At 35.3% G+C, this 12,665-nt stretch overlaps 1 non-coding gene across 1 annotated transcript; it reads left to right on the top strand.

Moving 5' to 3' along the window:
• Positions 1-941: 941 nt before the first annotated feature.
• Positions 942-1,013, top strand: TRNAG-UCC (transfer RNA glycine (anticodon UCC)). Its single transcript has one exon. It is a non-coding gene; the product is annotated as a tRNA-Gly (tRNA).
• Positions 1,014-12,665: the final 11,652 nt, after the last annotated feature.

The following is a 12,665-nucleotide window of genomic DNA, read 5'->3' on the forward strand; positions in this document are numbered from 1 at the left end:
ATATAAATGGAAAAACTAGGAAAATTAATTACTTAAAAAGAGATTGATGGAATTCCTAGTTAATGAGAGTGCCACTTGTTCATGATCAACTTTATTTTTGTGTGTAGAAATTGTTTTTGGTGTTCACATATGGATAGTTGCAAAAGATAAGTTATATTGAGGAGCCTATATATGATTTTTTGGGTGATTTGGCGTAGTTTTTAAAGTATTTTCGGATGAATCTGGTTTTGGATTCAAGGAAAACGATGAAATCACTTTTTTATATAATAGTGTACAATATTGTATATGGGTGTATAAATACCTCTTATAATTTTATATAATATTATATATTAGGTGTATAATATTCTATATCAGGTTAACAAATAGTTTTGTAAAAATATATGAAAGTTTTGTATATTATTATGCATTAGATGTATAATGTTATATATCGATTCATGCTTCGAGCTAAAAATTTGTAATGTAAGTTTATGAGTATATTTTTGCAATGTAATTGGCTAATTATATGTTTTTTTGAAATTTTCCCAAAGTAGTATAGATCCTAGATTAGGTTACAAAAATTAAGGAAGGAAGCGAAATTACTAGTCACCTATGTTAAGCAGATGAAGTTGGTGATTTGACTTTTCCAAAGGTAAAAAACAATTCAAGTAGAAGCAATAATATCTAGGAAAGATTTTTAGAATATATATAACCCAATTTATATGAATTACTTTCCTTTTTAGTCAGTCTAAAAAAGAATGACATTTTTATATTAAGTAACAATTTAACTTTAAAATATTTATTTTACCCTTAATGAAATGATTTATAGTCACACAAATTTCGATCATTCATTTTAGATCATTAAAAGTCTTCCTTTTTTTCTTAAATTATGTGCCGAGTCAAACTATCTCATATAAAATGGGACGAAAGATGTAGTATGTAAAGAGTGATTTTCAAGCAATGGAGCGTTTGTAGTCCAACGGTTAGGATAATTGCCTTCCAAGCAATAGACCCGGGTTCGACTCCCGGCAGACGCAATCACCATTTTTGGACATTATTCTTTATTATTATTCTATACTCTCTTATATATTCTATATTCTCTATCATGTTATTCTTTTGGCCAATGACATGTATAATTTGATACTTACTAATTGTTCAAATATGTGTATGTGTTCCTAATAGTAACACTTGGTAAAAAACAAACGCTAATATATATTGATTGTTGGTGAATTTGGGTAAGCATCTCCCGTCTCCACTAACTTCCAAATAAAAAATACCAATAAAATTATTCTTATACTACATATTATATTATGGTCAAAACTTAATTCATTTACTATCAATGCACTTGCGGCTTGTTCATTCCTTTGTGGGCATCTTCTAAGTAATTTCCTTTGTCATACTTTCTGGGAGATACAATGTTTGATGAAACATTAATTCGATTCCTAGTTCCTTTTAGAGTGGAGACTAAAGACCCGACAAAAGGATCAAAAAGAGAAAGAAAAGAAAACTTACTACCTCTGTCAAAATATGTTGGACATTTTTCGCTCTATGAGTTTTCAACTACAAGTAGGCCTTGGTGTCGAGTTGAGCTTTTTAAAGTACTGTAACACCTCGGAAGTGTAAAAGTCAATTGGAAGTTGGAATGAGAAAAGCCAGTTGGAAAGATGTGAAAAGTGGACTTGTAAGGAGGGGTTCAAGGAAGGTGAAAGGGTCCGCGGTCAGTGAAGCCAACCTTGAGCCCGAACCTTATGAGAAATATCCAAAGGCAATGGTCTACAAACGGGTTCAAGAAAGGTGAAATGGTCCACGGTCAGTGAACTCATCAATGAACTCGAGCCTTGTGAAAAAATATTCTAAGGCAAGGGTCTAAGGAAGGGTTCAAGGATGGTGGAAGGGTCCATGGTCAGTGAACCCATCCTTTAACCCGAGTGTTGTGAAAAATATTCTAAGGCAAGAGTCTAAGGAAGGGTTCAAGGATGGTGGAAGGGTCCATTGTTTGGGAACCCATCGTTGAACCCGAGCCTTGTGAAATATTCTAAGGCAATGGTCTAAGGAAGAGTTCAAAGACGGTGGAAGGGTCCATAGTCAGTGAACCCATCCTTCAATTCGAGTCTTGTGAAAATTATTCTAAGGCAATGATTCATGGATAGGTTCACGACTAGTAGAAGGGTCCACGGACAGTAGACCTGTCCGTGGAGAACGGAGATTGACTTAGAAAATCCCAAACGCCCCTCTGGTTAACGATAGCCTTCACGAACGGTGAAGCAATTAACAATCCGTGAAAGGCTTCCATAGAGGGTGTTTCGGCAGTTTCTAAGTCAGGGCTATTTTGGTCTTTTCCTATGTATTTAATATCTAAACTATGTAATTTTGACCCTAATTATAATCCCTATATAAGATTTTTAAGTCTTAAAATTACCCATTCTAAATTCGTTCTCCTAATTCCCAAATCCTAACAAAATTCATCCTCTCCAATTCTCTCTCAAGCTAAGGAAGAAAAATCTATGGTTTCAATTCAAAGTCTTCATTTCACCATTTCTTTTGGCTTTGATTATCAAGGTATGTGCGATTTCACCATTGAATTTCATTTATCCAATGGGTCCCAAAGGATTTCTAAGTTTCTAATTCAATTTCTCCTAAACTCTTATACGCTCAAATTACACATCCCTAAAGAAGTATAAGCAGTCGTCGTCAAATAAAGAACCTAACTTGTAGGTTGGGGTCGATCCCACGAGAAATATGGTTCAGACTTAAACTTAACTCACTATTATATCCATTTAGTCAAACTATTTCCAAGACAAGTAAATAAATGGGGGGGGGGGGGGGGTTTGTAAGCAAATAATAGATTGTTGATTAAGTAACAAGTGAGCAGGATTCAAACTTTATGTTATCAATATGAGAGAGAAACTAGGGTGTATGTGTTCCCCACGAGCTTTTAATGTAGTAATCCTAATAATAGTAATCATTTCCTAGTGTTTTACATGCAAAGTTGGTGAGATAGGTATCCCTAAGTGATTGGTCCTCCAAATAGGGAATTTCACTACCCACCTTGGTCCGACTACGAGTGTATACTTTACTAACCCTTACCATTTTCCTCAGATTAGACATCACATCAATGTATGACTTAGTTTTCATCCTCGCACCAATTGGCATTAGACTATTAGATAGCATCCACTAAATATATGTTGTTAATTCTTTTCTGATTCATTACCTCCTTGGTCCGACAAGTAGGAACGAGGCGAGTTCTAACATTTGCAACCATTAAAAAGAATTCTAACCGAAAGAATTACCAATACATGCATAAACACTATTCAAGAATTACTCAATTATTATTCATACGTTGTTAATTGCTCATGGTTCCCACAACCTTAGTTGTGGATTTAGCTACTCATGCTTGAAAGAACACAATTCATGTTTTGATAAAAAGAATTCATGAACTTACGATTAGAGTAGATGAAACTCGAACTCTCCAATTGAATTTCAAAGTGAAAATCTTATAAACCGAAATCAGGAAATCAAATTGCTAAAGTTTGCAAGTTAATTCCCAAAGAAACACAAAAACTAAGAGTATACAATGTTGTCTAACCCCCAAAAATGAGGTTTATATCTCCTATTTATAGAAAACATGTCCTAAATAAAAAGGAAACAAAATAAGGAAATAAATTGTCTGAAACGCAGATTCAAGTGACGACTCGACCTATGGACCGTGGGTCGACCTACGGTCTGTAAGTCCCTTTATGTGACTTCATACTTAGGATTTTTCATCAGGTACTGGAACTTCAACTCTCTTCACCCATCGACGGATGTACAGGACAACCCGTGGGTTGACCTACGGTCTGTCAGTTGCTTCGTAGTTCCACACTTGGTCAGAATTCTTTGATGCTCCATCTACGCCTACCCAACGACGGTCTGTCACAGGACCTATGGTCCGTGGATCACTCAGTGTGTGGTTCCTTCTGCATAATTTCAGCTATCATCTACATCAACTGCATTCCAAGCTTATTTCCTGCAAACATGATACAAAACACATTATTTCTAATACAATATACCCCTAGACACACGTAACTTCTAAGTGAAATGCATCAAAAATACTATAAACTCACGGTATATCAAACTGATTAGGGTTTCATGTGATATTCATGCGTATTAATTGATGTTGATTTAATTGTTCACTTTATATCTTCTATGTGTGTCTTAATTAAACTACACGATTTCCTATTGATTTCCATAAGACCCATGCATTATTCATGATTTTGACTATGATTTTATGAAGATATGAGTTTAAGAAGAAAACTATGGATTTATGGATGATGATTTATGAAAGTTTATGCATGATTTTTGAAAAGATGTTATATAATCTAATGGTTGCTTTCAAGATAAGCATAAATGAAATTGTGAAGGGTTTTCTCATATTAAGCAATCGTGAATGGTGAAATGTTTTCTCACACATGGTTTAAGAAGTTACTCTCTAATGATTTAAGCTTGTATTGGTAACTAAATTGTGTTTTTCCATGTACGATGATTATGTTTATGAAATTGACTATTCCGTTGGGATTTAACTTAGCAACGAGAGAACTTTAAGGTGAAGCTCAAATAGGGCAGTCTCTAGTAGTAACCTCTAAATCCAAACTACGTGCCCCCTTAGGATTATCTTAAATAACATTGCTAGTGGATCCACAAATAGCATATGATATGATACGAAATCCTACCTTGGCAAGTAGACTCTCCATTCTTGTTGTGGGAGTTACATTGGATTCCATGTTATATCTCACATGGTCTATTGTCGGTTAAAGCTAATATCTAACAAAATGAACTATGTTACTTTCTAATATTTTATGAAGCTTTCATATGATTCTAAGATGTATTGACCATGTTCATATTTTACGATTCTTCTTGAAAGGTTTTACTATGTTTAGCTTGGTCATGCATATATCTTATTATGTCCTTTTATAATCATATGTTTGTGTTTATGCATATCCCTCACACTTAGTACATTCCGTGTACTAATGCATACTTTTGCCTACATTTTCTAATAATGTAGGGCATGATGCTTTCTCTCCTCCCGCTTGTGGCTAGATTCAGATTTTCTGCATTTGAAGATTTGGTAAGTCCTCATGTTCCAAGGAATATGTCACATTTACTTACTTTTCTTATGTTTTAGTTTCAGACATTGCACATGGTGTACGAGTTACATCCTGGCCACTTTTTTGATGTATCAGATTTGCTTGTCGAGACTATGTTAGACTTCTACTTTTATGTCAAACTCTTAAATAATATAATACTTTCTACTTTTGTCTATTATATTGTGTTGGATGTATGTCAAGTGTCTTGTTTAGAGCCTCTTTAGGTCTTATATGTCATGTCACATCTAGGGTATACTTTGGGTCGTGATAAACTTGGTATTCAGACACAAGGTTTAGAATAAGCCTAGGAAGTCTTACAAGCCATGTCGAGTAGAGTCTTGTTCATGAGTGTGAAGCGCACCACATTTAAGAATATGATGCTATAAAACGTTAAGGAAACTTCACTTCTTTAACTACTTTAAACTCGTTCCATAGAGTTTATCTCTATAAAAGGTCCTTTTCTTAATTCTTATCTGATGTTCTTCAAGATATAGCCCCCTCGAAGAGCTTATGTGAGAAAGAACGTGGCTAATAATATGGAGACCGAGGTTTCCAAGCCTCGGTTGACCTTTTGGCCCAGCAAGTGACTCATGCCAAATTTCAAGCCATTTTTCAAGTGTTGGCTCAAGCTATGACGACCCAAGCGAATAGAAAAGTCGTTGCTCCCATAAACTCAAATGTGGGTACGACGACAACAAGGATAAGTGAATTCACTAGGATGAATCCTTTTGAGTTCCATGGTTCATGAGGATCCTCAAGAATTAATTAATAAGGTCTATAAGATAATGGGAATTACGGGGGTGTCAATGGTGGAAAAGGCAGAATTGATCGCTTACCAACTCAAAGGTGTTGCTCAAATTTGTTTCAACTAATAAAAGGAAGATAGGGTGGTTGATGTAAGTTATCTTGATTGGGACAAATGTAAAGGGGCTTCTCTTGATCGATTATTTCCTCTTGAGATGAGAGAAGCAAAGGTGCTTGAATTCATTAATATTTGTGAAGGAAATATAAGTGTGGAGAAATATGCATTGAAGTTCACTCAATTGGATAAGTATGCTCCGATAATGGTTATCGACTCTAGGGCAAAAATGAGTAAGTTTGTGTCGGGTGTTTTCGATTTAGTTGTCAAAGAATGCTGAAACGCCATGTTGATTAAGGAGAAGGATATCTCTCGTTTCATGAAACATGCCCAACAAATTGAAAAGGAAAATTTCAAGGAAAAGGAAAGAGAGTACAAGAGGGCAAGGATTGGTAATGGCGACTTTTCTCATTCGAGGTCCGGTGGACATGGGCATCCTCAATTTTGGAAAAAGTTTTCCAGTCAAGGTTCTTCTAATGCTCCGACATCTAATTTCAATAAATATAGGGTGTCTAACCCTAAGCCTCAAGGGGGTGGAGCCAATGGATCTTTTATTCCCATTTTCCAAAGGTTTGGTAAGAGTCACTCAAGAAAAAATATTTAGTCAGTATGGATGGTTGCTTTGGTTGTGTAAAACGTGGTCACAAAGTGAAGGATTGTCCGTTTCAAGCTAGCAAGATAAGGATGACATGCAAGCTCAACCTAGTGGTTCTGATTTGGGTGCTCCTCGTCGAAATAGATTTTATGCTCTTTAGACCTGATTTGATCATGAAGGTTCTCCGGATGTGCTGACTGGTATGTTGAAAGTATTTCATTTTAGTGTGTATTTTTTTCTTGATTCGGGTGCTATGTTATCATTTGTTACTCCTTATTTGTCCATGAGATTTGATGTTGGTCCCCAAATCTTTTCTAATCCCTTTCATGTCTCTACTCTCATTGGTGATTCTATTATTGTTAAAAGATTTTATATAAATTTCTTTATTTTTATTTCTCATAGAGTCACTCATGTTGATCTTGTAGAGCTTGATATATTATATTTTGATATTATTCTTGGGATGGATTGATTTCATGCATGTTATGCTTCCATAGATTATAGGACCCGATTGGTCATATTAAAGGTTCAGAACGAAACTATTATGTCATGGGAAGGGGAAAATTATGTTCTTAAGGGTAAATTTATATCTTGCCTAAACTCTAAGAAAATGATTTCTAAGGGTTGCACTTATCGTCTTGTTAAGGTTAAATATACAAATTATGAAACCCCCTACTCTTAAGTCAATTCCTATTGTAAATGAGTTTTTGGAAGTATTTCCCTATGATCTTCCTTGTATTTCTCCCAAAAGGGAAATATATTTCGGTATTTACCTTCTCCTAGATATGCAACCTATTTTTGTTCTTCATTATCGTATGGCCCCAACAAAACTTAAGGATTTAAAGGATCAATTGAAGGATTTGTTAGATAAGGGTTTCTAAGACTGGATATCTTTGTTTGTAAGAAAGATGGTTCTCTCCAAATGTGCATTGACTATCGGAAATTAAATAAGGTCACCATAAAAAAATAAGTATAATATTCCAAGGATTGATGATTTGTTTGACCAACTCCAAGGAGTGAGTTACTTCTCTAAGATTGACCTTCGATCGGATTATCACCAATTGAGGGTGAAGGAGTATGACATTCTAAAGACAGATTTTTGAACTCGATATGGTCACTATGAGTTCTTGGTAATGTCTTTTTGTTTGACTAATGCCCCGACGACGTTCATGGATTTGATGAACAAGGTCTTTAAGAAATATCTTGTTATGTTTGTGATTGTATTTATTGATGACATCTTGAATTACTCATGGAGTGAGGATGAGCATGTTGAGCATTTGAGAATTGTATTGCAAGTTCTCAAAGATTGTGAATTATATGCTAATTTTAGCAAGTGTGAGTTTTGGTTGAGGTCTATGGCTTTCCTTGGCCATATTGTCTTCGGTGAAGGTATTCAAATCGATCTTAAGAAGACTGAGGTAATTAAGAATTAACCTAGACATTTGTCTGGTTCAGATATACGGAGTTTCTTGGATTTAGCCAGTTATTATAGTAGGTTTATGAAATGATTTTCCTCTATTTCTTCACCTTTGACAACATTGACTCAAAGGAATGCGAAATTTTTATGGTCGTAAGCTTGTGAGAAAAGTTTCCAATAGTTGAAGGGTAGACTCACTTCAGCCCCTATTTTGATGTTACCGAAATGATCGAATGGTTTTGCGGTTTATTGTAATGTTTCTCAAATTATTCTTGGTTGCGTTTTAATGCAACATGGGAAAGTCATCGCTTATGCTTCAACGCAATTGAAGGTGCATGAAATGAATTATTTGGCTCATGATTTGGAGTTAGCGGTGGTAGTGTTTGCTCTAAATATTTGGAGACATTACTTATATGTTGTTCATATATATGTGTTTACCGACCACAAAATCTTGAGTTAAGTGTTCACTCAAAGGGATTTGAATATTTACCAAAAGAGATGGATTTTGTTATTGAAGGATTACGACACGAGTGTCCTTTATCGTCCCAGTAAAGCAAATGTGGTGGCGGATTCTCTTAGTCGACTATCGATAGGAAGTGTTGCTTATGTTCAAGATAGTAAGAAGGAGTTAGTTTGTGATATTCATAGATAGACCCGATTATGTGTTCGTTTGGTTGATCTAGTAAAAGTGGTTTGATAGTTCAAAATGGTTCAGAATCATCTTTTGTATCAGATTTAAAGGTTACGTAAGATCTTGGTCTTATATTAGTTTATTTAAAGAAGTCGATTTCAGAAAAAGCCATTAAGGCTTTCTCTTGAGAAGGAGATGGTGTACTTCGATACCAAGGTTAATTGTGTGTTTAGAATGTTGATGAGTTGAGAAATCAAATTTTGATAGAAGCTCACAGTTCTCAGTATTCTATTCACTCGAGAGCCACTAAGATGTACCATGATTTGCAAAAGGTTTAATTGTGAAATGGGTTGAACAAGGATATTCCAAAATTTGTGGTTAAATGTCCGAATTGTCAACAAGTAAAAGTTGAGCATCTGAAATCAAGTGTTTTAGTTCAAGATATTTGTATTCCTACATGAAAGTGGGAATATTTGAATATGGACTTCATTACGAGTTTACCTCGTACTCGTCGTCAGCTTGATTCTATTTGGGTCATTATGGGCCATATGACGAAATTGACTCACTTTCTTTCCGTTATGACTTCATTCTCTATAGAATAATACGCCAACCTTTATATTATGGAAATGGTAAGGTTTCATGGGGTGCATTTTTCCATTATCTCCGATCATGGTACTCCGCTTACATCTCAGTTTCAACGGTTGTTTAGAAGGGTTTTGGTACTCAAGTGAAGATTAGCACGACTTTTAATCCTTAGACCGATGAATAAGTCAAATGTACTATTCATAATTTGAAAGATATATTGAGAGCTTGTGTGATTGACTTTGAAAATAATTGAGATGATTATTTGCCTTTGATTACGTTTGCTTATAATGATAGTTATCACTCTACCATTGGAATGACTCCATTTGAGGCCATCTATGTTATGAGGTGTAGGTCTCCTGTTAGTTGGTTTTAAGTTAGTGAGGTCGCTTTGATAGGGCCCAAGTTGGTGTATGAGACCATTGAAAAAGGTTCAACTTATATTTTAAAGGTGTAAAACGACTCAAAGTCGAAAAAAGTCTTATGCCGATGTTAGAAGAAGAGAGCTTGATTTTGATGTTGATGATTGGGTCAATTTGAAAATCTCACCCATGAAGGGTGTGATGAGGTTTGGAAAGAAAGGGAAGCTTAGTCCCCGATATGTGGGCCCATATCATATTTTGAGGCGTATTGGCAAGATTGCTTATGAACTAGAATTGCCTAATGATTTAGCATCGATGCATCTAGTATTCCATGTCTCATTGTTGAAAAAGTGTGTTGGAGATCTGACGACCATTGTGTCTTTGGAAAGTTTGGGAGTTAAAGAAAGTCTTTCTTATGAAAAGGTTCCAGTTGAAAGTTTAGAGCAACAAGTTCAAAATTTGAGAAATAAAGAAGTTGCTTCTGTGAAAGTATTTTAGAGGAAACAATTAGTTGAGGTTGCTACTTGGGGGCCGAAGTCGACATAATGTCAAAGTATCATCAATTATTTCCCTCCGTTGCTTCTATTCTAGCTTGAGGTATTATCCCTCATGGTTCATTTTTTTCAAATTCATGCATTTAGTTATTCTCAAGTTTTCGTATGCATGCATATTCATTAAAAAAAACTTGATTTTGATGTTCTGATTGAGCTTGGAGTGATTCCCATGCTTATGTGCATTATGATGAAGTTTGCATTCATGTTAAGTTGTTAGTTTTCCTCCTGCTCTATTCATGTTAGCTTGAGTCTCATTAGAGGATGAATATTCCCAAGGGGGAGATATTGTAACACCTCAGAAGTTTAAAAAGTCAATTGGGAGTTGGAATGAGAAAAAACAGTGGGAAATATGTGAAAAGTGGACTTATAAGAATGGGTTCAATAAAGATGAAAGGGTCCACGATTAGTGACTCAACGTTGAACCCGAACCTTATGAAAAATATCCTTATGAAAAATATCCTAAGGCAATGTTCTACGGATGAGTTCAAGGAGGGTGAAAGGGTTCACGATCAGTGAACCCATACTTAAATATGAGACTTGTGAAAAATATTCTAAAGCATGGGTCTAATGAAGGGTTCAGGACATTGGAAGGGTCCACGGTCACTGAACCCATCCTTGAACCTGAGTCTTTGAAATTTTTAAGAACGGTAGAAGGGTCCACAATTTGTGAACCCATCATTGAACCCAAGCCTTGTAAAAATATTCTAAGGCAAGGGTCTAAGGAAGGGTTCAAGGATGGTGGAAGGGTCCATAGTCGGTGAACCTAATCTTGAACCCGAGCCTTGTGAAAATTATTTTAATGCAATGATTCACGGACAGGTTCATGACTAGTAGAAGGGTCCACAAACAGGTCTACCATCAGTGGAGATTGACTTGGAAAATCCAGATGCCCCTCTGATTCACGATAGGCTTCACGGATGGTGAAGCAATTAACAGTTCGTGAAAGGCTTCCATAAAGGGTGTTTCGACAGTTTTTAAGTCAAGGCTATTTGGGTCTTTACCTATGCATTTAATGCTTACACTTTTTCGGTTTGACCCTAATTATAATCCCTGTATAAGATTTCTAAGTCCTAAAATTACCGATTCTACAGTCATTATGATCCCAAATCCCAACCAAATTCATCTTCCTCAATTCTCTCTCACGCTAAGGAAAAAGAAGCTAGCTTTCAATTCAATCTCTTCAATTCACCATTTCTTTTGGGCTTTGATTATCAAGGTATGTGGGATTTCACCATTGGATTTCATTCATCCAATGGGTACCAAAGGATTTCTAAGTTTCCAATTCAATTTGTCCTAAATTTCTTAGGGTTTCATGTGCTCTTCATAGGTCTTAATTGATGTTGATTTAATTGTTCAATTTAAATCTTTCTACGCATATTTTGACTAAACTACATGAGTTCCTATTGACTTATATAATACCCATGCACTATTCATGATTTTGACTATGAATTTAGGAACATATGAGTTTATGAAGAAATTTATGGATTTGTGAATGATGATCTATGAAATTTTATGCATGATTTATGAAAAGATATTTTATGATCTAAAGTTTACTTTCAAGATAAGCGTCGATGAATTTGTGAAAGGTTTCTCTCATTAAGAAATCGTGAATGGTGAAAGGTTTTCTCACACATGGTTTAAGGAGATACTATATAATGATATAAGTTTGGATTAGTAACAAAATTATGATTTTCCATGTATGATAATTATGTTTATGAAATTGATTATTTACTTGGGATTTAACTAAGCACAGGGAGAACTGTGAGGTGGAGGCTCAAATAGGGTCGTCTCTAGTAGCAACCTCTAGTTCTAAACTGTGTGCCCCCATAGGATTATATTAAATGACCTAGTTAGTAGATTAACAAATAGCATATGATATGATATGAGATCCTACCTTGGAAAGTAGACTCTTCTTGAGAAGCTTGCACAATAAGTGCATTGGGACCTCCTGGTCCAACTGGTACTGGCGGAACCTGGGGATTCACATTTCTTCTAGGAGGACATTCTCTAATATTTCTTCGTGGAGGCATGATCAATAAATACATGTTACCACGAATTAAAACAACCTTTTATTGAGTCAAAATTTATTACATGAACCAAAGTATGAAAAAATGAAACAATTCATGATGTCCTGTAGTCTCCCTATCATTGACGTGACGCGGTCCACACCGATAAGAAGGATTCTACTAAATAGGACTTCATAGACACCCTATGACACTTGAACTTTGTGATCTTATACCAAGTTTGTCACGCCTCGGGCATACACCCCAGACGTGCCAACACTTGAGAACTATTATTGATCCCCAAGTGAATCCTTCACCTGAGTGACTACTTAGAGGAAATCTTATTTAAGTATTTTTAGTTTTAAATAACTGAAGTAAAAATATTTAAGTCAAATATTGTTTGAATTATCTAAGAATATTGAATATTAACAGTCCTAGTTTAGCAAAATATCTTAAAATAAATGTCGAGAGACTCTTTAATACTCTCTATCTACGAAGCTTCTACTGCCCGACATAGGCATTGGGACATAACCACGACAACCTTAAATAACACTACTAAAGCAAAT

This window comes from Solanum verrucosum, unplaced genomic scaffold (genome assembly GCF_900185275.1).
Source record: "Solanum verrucosum unplaced genomic scaffold, falcon-dt-bn FXZP01000287.1, whole genome shotgun sequence".
In the NCBI taxonomy this organism is placed as follows: Eukaryota; Viridiplantae; Streptophyta; class Magnoliopsida; order Solanales; family Solanaceae; genus Solanum; species Solanum verrucosum.